At 41.6% G+C, this 9,632-nt stretch overlaps 1 non-coding gene across 1 annotated transcript; it reads left to right on the forward strand.

Annotated features, from left to right (window-relative positions):
* Window positions 1-9,130: 9,130 nt before the first annotated feature.
* On the forward strand, window positions 9,131-9,233 carry LOC113253090 (U6 spliceosomal RNA). Its single transcript, XR_003315231.1, has one exon. It is a non-coding gene; the product is annotated as a U6 spliceosomal RNA (small nuclear RNA).
* The last annotated feature ends 399 nt before the right edge of the window (window positions 9,234-9,632 follow it).

Genomic DNA, 9,632 nt, shown 5'->3' on the forward strand with positions numbered 1-9,632 from the left:
TCCCACTTGGACATCACATATACTTTTTTTCTCATACAGCTTTTGGATTCTATTAGCCACCTGTGTTTTCCAGTTTTGCCTTTTACTACTGCCAATACGAACACCGATCTGATCAGGTGACCCCATTGTCTATTATATGTGACATTTTGTTCAAACCCTCCCCTTTCCTGTAGATCTTCTTTAATTTGTGCTCCCTCTTCCAGCCAGCCCTTCCTAATCTGCTCCTCAATCTCTACCTCTTCTGTCTCCTTTAAAGGTTCTACGTCTGCAGCGCTGGAACTGGCACAGCTGTGTAGATTTTCTGTAAATAAGGTCTCTATTTTTTGTTTGTTTGTTTCATATCTCATCTTATTACAGAAAGAATTTAAAGCATTTTCCTCAACTACACTGATTTAATAAGGTAAGAACCAATGAAAGCCTAAGTGGATAATGACAGTGGGACAAAGGAAGAATTAGAGTGGAAAAGGTAAAATGAAGCCAGAGGTGAGGTTTTTGTATCATATAGTGATAAAATTCTCTGTGTTTTTCTTATTTTTTAGAATTTCTGGTACATTAGTACGAAGTTTTACAGTTTTCAAAGGACCTTGCCACATCTTATTTTGTTGTATGTTGGTGTTCTAATTTTTTTTTCCCCAGGGTAGGAAACCTAGATTCAAAGAGTGCAGAAGGTAGTGAATAATAGAACAAAGAAAGTAATCTCAGTGTGTGAAAATGCAGTGTCATTGCACATATGCTCCATTTCACAATAGGATTAGACAAGCTTTGTGAGGAAGGGGCCGTGTTTCGTAGTTGCTTTGTTTTCCATATCTTGCTCACTCGAAATTAGGCACCTGTTATGGCCAACCACATGCACATTGATTTGAATGCTATCTCATTTTGCCTCCAAGTCTGTAAACAGTGTGGCAAGGTGGGTTAATGGGAATTTAATGTAGCAGAATAGGAAGACCCAAGCTTGTGTTTTGTTTCCTGTTGCTTTGCAGAAGTAGCTGTTCAGCCTTGGGGATACAAGACTAACTCATGCATTTTTACACTGATCTGATTCCCATAAAAGACAAACAATGCTATCTTTAATTCTGATACCTAAAATAGTTTATAGATCCTAGTTAACCATTCAGTGTCCCCATTAAGGAGAAAGTGTGAAGAAAGACAAGTGGACAGTGGTCCTAGTTGAAAGTAAGGGCTCCTCTGCTTGGTGGGTTAAGATGAGATTAGGGGAGCTTTCCTGAGACTGGAGAGAATAATCGCACTTTCAATTTCCTTAAATAAGTGAGAACTACCCTCAGTAGCACACACGGAGTGTCAGGTCTTCCAAGAATAGGAATTCAGGACCCAGCCTGGGAGCCATAGAGTGTCTATGGGAAGGGCTGGTGACTCCTTGGCTGGTGTGAATAGGGGGAATCTACATTATGTGGCCAGTTGGGTAATGGTGAAGACTGTGAGTGGTCTGCAGAAAAGGCTCCTTCCTGAGCCAAGATGTCCTTCAACAGACGAATGGATAAAGAAGATGTGGTCTGTATATACAATGGAATATTACTCAGCCATCAGAAAGGTTGAATATCCATCATTTGCATCGACATGGATGGAACTGGGGGGATTATGCTGCATGAAATAAGCAGAGAAAGACATCATACGGTTTCACTTATATGTGGAACATAAGGAATAGCATGGAGGACATTAGGAGAAGGAAGGGAAAAATGAAGGGGGAGAAATCAGAGGTGGAGAAGAACCATGAGAGACTATGGACTCCGGGAAACAAACTGCGGGTTTCAGAGGGGTGGGGTGTGTGGGCATGGGTTAGCATGGTGATGGGAATTAAGGAGGGCATGTATTGCAATGAGCACTGGGTGTTATATGCAAACAATGAATCATGGAACACTACATCAAAAACTAATGAAGTACTGTATGGTGACTAACATATCATAATAAAAATAAATAAATAAAAGAGACCCAAGAAAGTGCCCTTGACCCTGCCACCATGTGACGCAAAAGGAAGTAGAAGTGGGCTCTCAGCACATATCAAATCTACTGGTACCTTAATCTTGGACTCCCTGGCATCCAGAACTGTGAGAAAGAAATTTCTGTTGTTTATAAGCCAAAAAGAAAAGAAAAGAAAAAAGAAAAGGCTCCTTCCTAACTTTTGAGTAATCCTGAAAGAGTCTTGCATGTTGTAAGGTCATAATAATCACCAATTAATGAAGGTAAGTGAGAGTTTGAAAGGACATAATTTGATCTGCAAATATAGAGAAATAGGGTCTTTCTTGCAGCTTGGGTATCAAGGAGCAGTCTATGCCTATTACAAGTGCTAAATACTCCAAGTACCACAGCTGTAAGAAATATGTCTTTGTCTCCTGAGTAGGCAACATGGTATAGCTGTTCAGACTTAGCTGTCCCTTGTAATAAACCAGAAAACCTGTTCAAGATACAGAAGTATGGGCTCCATCTCAGGTGTATGGAACCAGGATATTGGTAGAACGGGACATGGATAACTGTAGTTTTCCTTTTCTGTCGGTCCTACTCTCATCTGCGGACTGCTAGTTGAAAAATTCCTGGTCAGGGGATAAAACGGGGACTTTGGGTTCAGGCAAGTCAGGATTTAAATGGAAGCTCAGGCACTCAGACAAGTTACCTAAATTCAGTTTGCTACAGGATCTTATTTGTACAATGAGGATTAAAAATATCTACCTTTCATGCATATGGAAAGATTAAATGGGATAGTGTATGTAGAGTTTTCACTTCGGTGCTTAGCATGTAGTAGACATTCAGTAAATATTTATACATCCCTCCAACCCCATTAAGTTTTCTGCTTGATTTCAGGACATCCTTCCATTTAGGTAGCCAAGGGTTCTTGGAAGGTCTGACTTTGTCCCCCTCTTTGGTGTCTAATCTTAAAGCTCTCCTTCATCATAAACCTACCCATGGCTTCATCCACAATTGTTCTAGGTACTGACTGGCAGGTCAGAACACTGAGAATGACACATTCAAAATGACTGTGTGTCCTAATCTTCACTCCCCTAGAAGCGATCTTGGAGTTAGCACAACTGAAGATAATTAAACGATTGCTTTTTCGGAGCTTGAATCTTTTCTGACAGCCTTATATGAAAAGGTCTCCTTTGTGTTGTCCAGGAACGATTTTGTAGCAGATGAAGCCATTAATCAGTTTTAGTCAGGAAAGAAATGTCTATTTTGATCGTGTTAATACCTGGTCCAATGGTGGCAGATGGGTTGCTTCAGTTTTCACGGATATATGGGATGGTGGTTTTCAAAACGGAAAGAATTTGGAGTTAGAGTTGACAAATGTGAGCTTGAGTCCTTCCTTTCTTTCATCCCTCCCTCCCTTCCTCCCTTCCTCCTTCTTCTTCCTTCTCTCCTTCCCTCCCTCCTTCCCTTCCTCCCTCCCCCCTTCTTCTTCCCTCCCTCCCTCTTTCTTCTTCCTTCCCTCCTTCCTTCCAGTCTTCTTCCCTTCCTTCCCTCCTTCCTTCTTTTAACTGCATGGATTTGGATAATGGAAAATACTGCCTTTTGCATCTCTTTCTGTAAGATGGAAATGACAATCCCTACCTAAACTCTCAAGGGCTTTTATGAGGAATAAATGAGATACATAAGGTCTCATTTTATAAACTATAAATTTGATGAAAAAATAAATAGTGTTTATTTTTCATATTCATGTCTTAGATGACTCTGGAATGAGAATGTATAAGAAAAGGAAAGAAACATTCTCCCATTTATTAATTATTCATTCACGCACTCATTTATCGTTAAGCAAATATTGAGACACTACAATAGAATGTAGCCTACTAAACCCTCGCACTCGCATTATGTCATTTAATGTTTACATCAGCCTCGAAAGGTAGTTATTATTACCTTCACTGAGAAATTTGAGATCAAAAAAAAAAAAAAAAGAAGAATTAGATCAAGGTCACACAGCTAATGACAAGGTTGAGATGGTAGCTTGGCTTTTTCTGACCATAAATAAGATCGGGTTGTACACAAGCTTGAAGAGAAGTGATTTTTATAAGGCGTTAAAAACTTGAGATGCTTTGGATATCTCAGCAGGATCACTTATTGAATAATAAGGATATGTTTTTTTGGTTCTCATCACTTCTGCAAATTTCCATCTGCTAAAATTAGATCTTTCTTAACCCTTGCTCTAAACCCATGAAGTCATGCAGACCTAGTTTAGATTTGTGCTTGACAAGATGATAATTTAGATTCTTCTGTCAGTTAAAGCCCACCCACCAGTCACCAAGTAGAACAAAATGTGGAGTGATCTGGTGAGGAGGGTGACAGAGACATCTATGATACGGGGGCATCTGCTAATGATTCCATCAGTTTCTATCACTCTCAGAATGGCAGGGGCAGAAGCTTCTAGGTTGTCAAGGCAAACATCACAGGATGATTGTGGTTCCCCACTATGAATTCAAAATGAGAGCTTAGGCCCCAACCATGACCTGCTTAACTGCAGAGCCCAGGTCACTAGTTCCATTCTCTTCTTTCTCTGGTCCCCTGTACATCTCCTGGTGGGATGAGGGGGGGGGAGGTTCTCCCATGAACTCATGTCAGTCTAGGTCTTGACTCACAGTTGGAATCTGCTTTCAATTTCTACTCTCACTACTTCCCTTGCTGCCCCTCCAATCACCCTGCTTCTCTTTTTCTGAGCTCTTAGCTTCAGAAACCTCTGGGCTCTTGACTGTAACACTGTTGCAGCTTCTCTATGTGGGGGCTACATGGTTCCTGCTTCCAAGGCTCTGCTTCCTTTTCATCAACACTTAATGGATTGCTGGGTGAATCCATTCATCTAAGACTCCATTGATTTTGTATCTTAGAGAGCCATGCTGGGATTCTTGGAATTATCATGGGATGCAGGAAAGTAAAATGAAGCAATGGATTCCATCATATAATTTTGTCCTATAGATTACACCTGCTAAGAAGGGTTCTATGGCCTTGCTGCTTGGATTTTGTCACCCTTTGGTTTATATGCAGCCTTTTTTTTTTCTTTTCTTTTTTACCAGCCACAGAGGTTTGTTTGTGACTGCTTCAAGAAACATCCTCCACATTGCACGCAGAAAGCATTATTTCCTACTTTAACTCTTAAATTCCAATATGGATTTCTGTTCCTGATGGGTCAAACCTACTTCTTTTCTCTTGAAATCTTACACGGTGACAATAAATAACACAAGCAGTTTAGACCTTGAAAATACACCAAGTCATACTGTTTTATTTAGGAGGTTACATTTGGGGCCACTGGGAGAGATAGAGTGAGTGTCCTTTGAACTACCAATAATTGGGGCAAGAAATAACGTAGACCTTTGGGACTAGAATGTAAACTCTATGAAGGCAGGGATTATTTTCTGTTCACTCTTGAATTCCCAGTGTCTAGAATAGTGCCTGGCTAATACAAACTGCTCAATAAATTGTCTGTTGAATGAATGGTGAATAAATGGTGAATCATTAAAGGGGAGAAGGAGAGTAATTATTATCTTAGGGATCAAAGAGGGAGTTATGGGAAGCTGGACATCAGTCCTAGGGGTGTTTGGGAACATAGGAGGGAGGCATATGAATTGCCCTTGATCTCACGGAGACAGACAAGGATGAGCTCAACCGCTTTCAGCTGAGTGCAGGGGCAGAGCGAATAACAGTGGCAATCCCAATGTGGTGGAGCCCCAGATTCTCATGGACAAATCTTTATTTACTCTCGCCTTGCTAGGAAATGGTAAGAAGACATGGGACTGACTTTTTGGAGTAAAGTAGTGTTACACCTGCCTCCGCATCTCAGTGGGTATCTGGTACTAGGTATGCTGTGTGGCTGATGGTGGAATCCTTTCCAATCTTGTCCATCTGTCCTGAGGATGAGTCTCACAAAAATATCCCTGAGTATGCACGGATGTAAACCTTGAGACCTTGAGCTGTGGCACTGGACCCAAGACCACTTATCTCATGTAACCATGGCAGATGACAGCACGAAGAGAGAATGGCTTGCTCCCTGGAACGGTATACCTTCCTCTCAAACCAATGTTGGTGGGCGTGTCTCAGTCACTGCTGCAGACAGGCGCTGTTGAACTACATGAGGCATGCCGTAGACCAGTGACTGTAACAACAGGTAAGGAGAAATGGGTGTCCTGGCACACTGGACAGCTTGTACATACTCTTTCCCTAACATGATCATAATTCTTTGGACCAAAGCCAAAAAAGCAATACTGACATTCTTGGAGTAATTATGGGAGGGGAGGGGCAGGAAGAAAAGAAAGTAAAGAAAGGCATTTTTTGCAATATAAATAGATGCTATATAATCTCTCAGTTATTCACTGTTGCTATTAAGAACAATTTGCCCCCAAGATGATGAATCAGAACCTACCAAGTGTTCCATGAATTCTCCTACTTGGTCCTTGCAGTCTTGAGTTGACCTCCCTCCCTATAGTTCAACCATCTGCTGTTCTATGTCAGATTCCCATTCCTGAGCATAGTTTAGCTTTTCTTCCTGCCCTAGAGACCTGTTGGCATCCACTTAAATCATTGGGTACAAGAGATAGTTGGGGTAGCGCGTTGAGGCTGCAGTTCATGGTTCTACAGACGGTATCCTCATTTGCAAACTATATGCAGTTATGTGCTTCAACCTGTGTAGTGGTTCAATCTGTGAATTCAGAAAAAGTGGTGGCCCCTCACCTCTTCAGTGGAGGACACAGACGCTTAGGAGGGCTGAACGACTTGCTTGAGTTCATGCAAATTATGTTTCCAAGGCAGGATCTGAGCCCAGGTTTTCGGACTCAAATCCAGTGTTGCCTCATCTACTTGGGCTGCTCCTTGGGATCAGAACTAAGCCTCATCAAAGCCATGAAGCTGACTGTTCTCTCAGGGTCTCACTCTGATTCCCTGGAGCTCTTAACCCTCTTTCCGGGGCCAGGGTTCTAAGATGTACTTCCTGCTGAGTTACTTGGCTCTCCCACCTGATGCAGCAGAAAAATGACATCGGTTTTGGAACCTTCTGTGACATAGCAAAGGCCAGCTTCATGGGCCTACAACCTGTGCGGTAGCCTAGATCCCATGCGGAGGTCCCTGCGCTCAGCATCATGAGCTACGGTAAATTACGTAGCTGATCCTTCTTTCAAGCTTATGACTTTGCTTACATTTATTTTTTTGTTTTTTTTAAGATTTTTTTTTGTTTTAATTTGAGAGAGAGAGAGAGAGAAGAGTGGTGGGGAGGGGCAGAGTGAGAGAGAGAGAAGCAGACTCCCCGCTAGGCAGGAAGTCTGATGCAGAGCTGATCCTAGGACCCAGAGATCGCGACCTGAGCCAAAAGCAGCTGTTTAACCAGCTGAGCCCCCCTGGAGCCCCGTTGGTTACATTTCCTAACTTTTCTAAACCTCAGTTTTCATATCTGTAACTCATGTCTGTAAACAATATAGTTATGCATATCTTAACGTCTTCTTGCGTGGAATAAATCAGAGCAGCAAACTGGCTAACAGCTTTTGTGCGTGCATGGTCCTCAATAATTCTTAACTTTTCACATCTAATCCAGGAGGGAAACCCGCTCATTAACATCTTACTTTGTCAGCTTGGAAACGTTGGTTATATGCATGTGGAGTTTGGTTTTGTGGTGGATAAGATAATTATTTTGGTTTTGCTTTTGTGAGATTAGATTAAATAAGAAGTAAAAGGGCTCCTTTTTCACCCAAAGTCACTAGTTCAACCACTGTGCAGGCTTGGTAAGCTGAGTGATGAGGGAAACAGTGTAATAGAAGCAAAGTAAGAAATCAGTCAATCCTCGTTAGTGCCAGGTCAGTACAAGGAGCACTCACGCTTCTCAGAGCAGCCCGGAGCCCGATCAGCTGGAGTTGCCGGCCAAGGGTAAGGTGAGGGGTCAGAAAAAAATGTAAAGAATGCAGGAAGTAAGGTTTAATGATATTCTAAAAACTTTTGTGTTTGGTACTGATCTAGCTGGTTCAAATACAACATTTCATTTAATCTTCCTAAAAACCCCATGAAGTAGATAACATTAGTAGTATCTTATTGTTGAAGAAACTAAGCTCACTGAGTATTTACAGCTCTAGAGAACGCCCTAGAACAGATAGTGTTTGGAGTCCATATTCATTGAGGACATAGCTAGATGGGACAATAAATATTATCTGGTGGCAAATGGGTTTCATCTTGTGACCTAGGTCTAATTCTTCGGTAAGGCTGTGTGAAGAAGGGTTCTAGGACTCTATCTGTGTGGACTCGGTGGGATAGAGTGTCTTGATCAATTAGCCTTGGGCTCTAGAAAACTGGTGGTGGTACGTAGGGCAGGTATCTCTGACCTAGGCTCCTCACTTTACAGAAGACATCATGACCAAGAAGTTAATATAGTTACAGTTTATAAGCTAACCTATTGCCTAAGCCTGCTTTTAGTCCCGACATCACTGATGCTTCAGTAAGGCTGTTTTACCAAACAACAAACAACAAAAACAAAAACAAAAAATCCAAAAGGAGTAATTTATTGACATTCCCAGCATCAATAGAAAAAGTATTAGAGCTTAGAGGATTCTTTTTAAGATCCATAAAATCACAACAGAAAGAGCATTTCAAACTTTACTGTATCAGTAGCTGCTAGAAGCCTTTATTTTTTAAAAAAGATTTACTTATTTATTTTAGAGAGAGTGGACCTTAGCAAGCGTGAGCGGGGGAGGGTGAGTGGGGGAAGGCAGAGGGAGAGGGAGAGAGAGACAGAGAGAATCTCAAGCAGACTCCCTGTTGAGTGCAGAGCCCACTGTGGGGCCCAGGACCCTGGGGTCCTGACCTGAGCTGAAATCAAGAGTCCGCTGCTTAACGGGCTGTGCCACCCAGGCGCCCCTGTTGGAAGGTTTTTAAAACACAAGTTGCTGGATCCCATCCCAGAATTTGAGTCCATAATTACCACTAGGGTGGGGCCTGAGAATCTGCATTTCTAGTAAGTTCCTAGATGAGGTTGATAGTCAAGTCTGGGACTATGCTTTGAGGGCTCCCTATTTGTAACTTTTCCTTGACCATTGATCTGATTCCTATTGAAACGAATTATGCAAGCATGCAGTTTTTATAAATTTGGGGGATACACTCTGCCACTCCCGTGGGATTTGTTAATAAGTCATGAAAATTACCTCAGAAATTTTCGATTTAGTGGTTGCTTCAGCAGCACATATACTAAAATTGGAACAATACAGAGAAGACTAGCATGGCTCCCGTGCAAGAATGATATGCAAATTCATGAAGCATCCCATATTTTTTGGAACCCTTGTGCACTGTTGGTGGGAATCAAAAATTGTGCATCCACTATGGAAAATAGCTATGGAGATTCCTCAAAAATTAAACATAGAAGTACCATATGATCCCGTAATCCCCCTACTGGGTATATATCCAAAATGATTCAAAGTAGGATCTCAAAGAGATATTTGTATATCCAAGTTCATTGTAGCTTTACTCATGATAGCCAAGAGGCAAAAGTAATCCAAATACCCATGGAGAGAGAATGGATAAGGAAAATGTGGTATACACATGCAGTGGAATATTATTCAGTTAAAGAATGGAAATCCTGCCACATGCCGTAACATGGATGAGTCTTAAGGATATTATGCTAAGTGAGATAAGCAGTCACAAAAAGACACATACTGTCTGACCCCATTTAT

This window comes from Ursus arctos, unplaced genomic scaffold, assembly GCF_023065955.2.
Source record: "Ursus arctos isolate Adak ecotype North America unplaced genomic scaffold, UrsArc2.0 scaffold_6, whole genome shotgun sequence".
In the NCBI taxonomy this organism is placed as follows: domain Eukaryota; kingdom Metazoa; phylum Chordata; class Mammalia; order Carnivora; family Ursidae; genus Ursus; species Ursus arctos.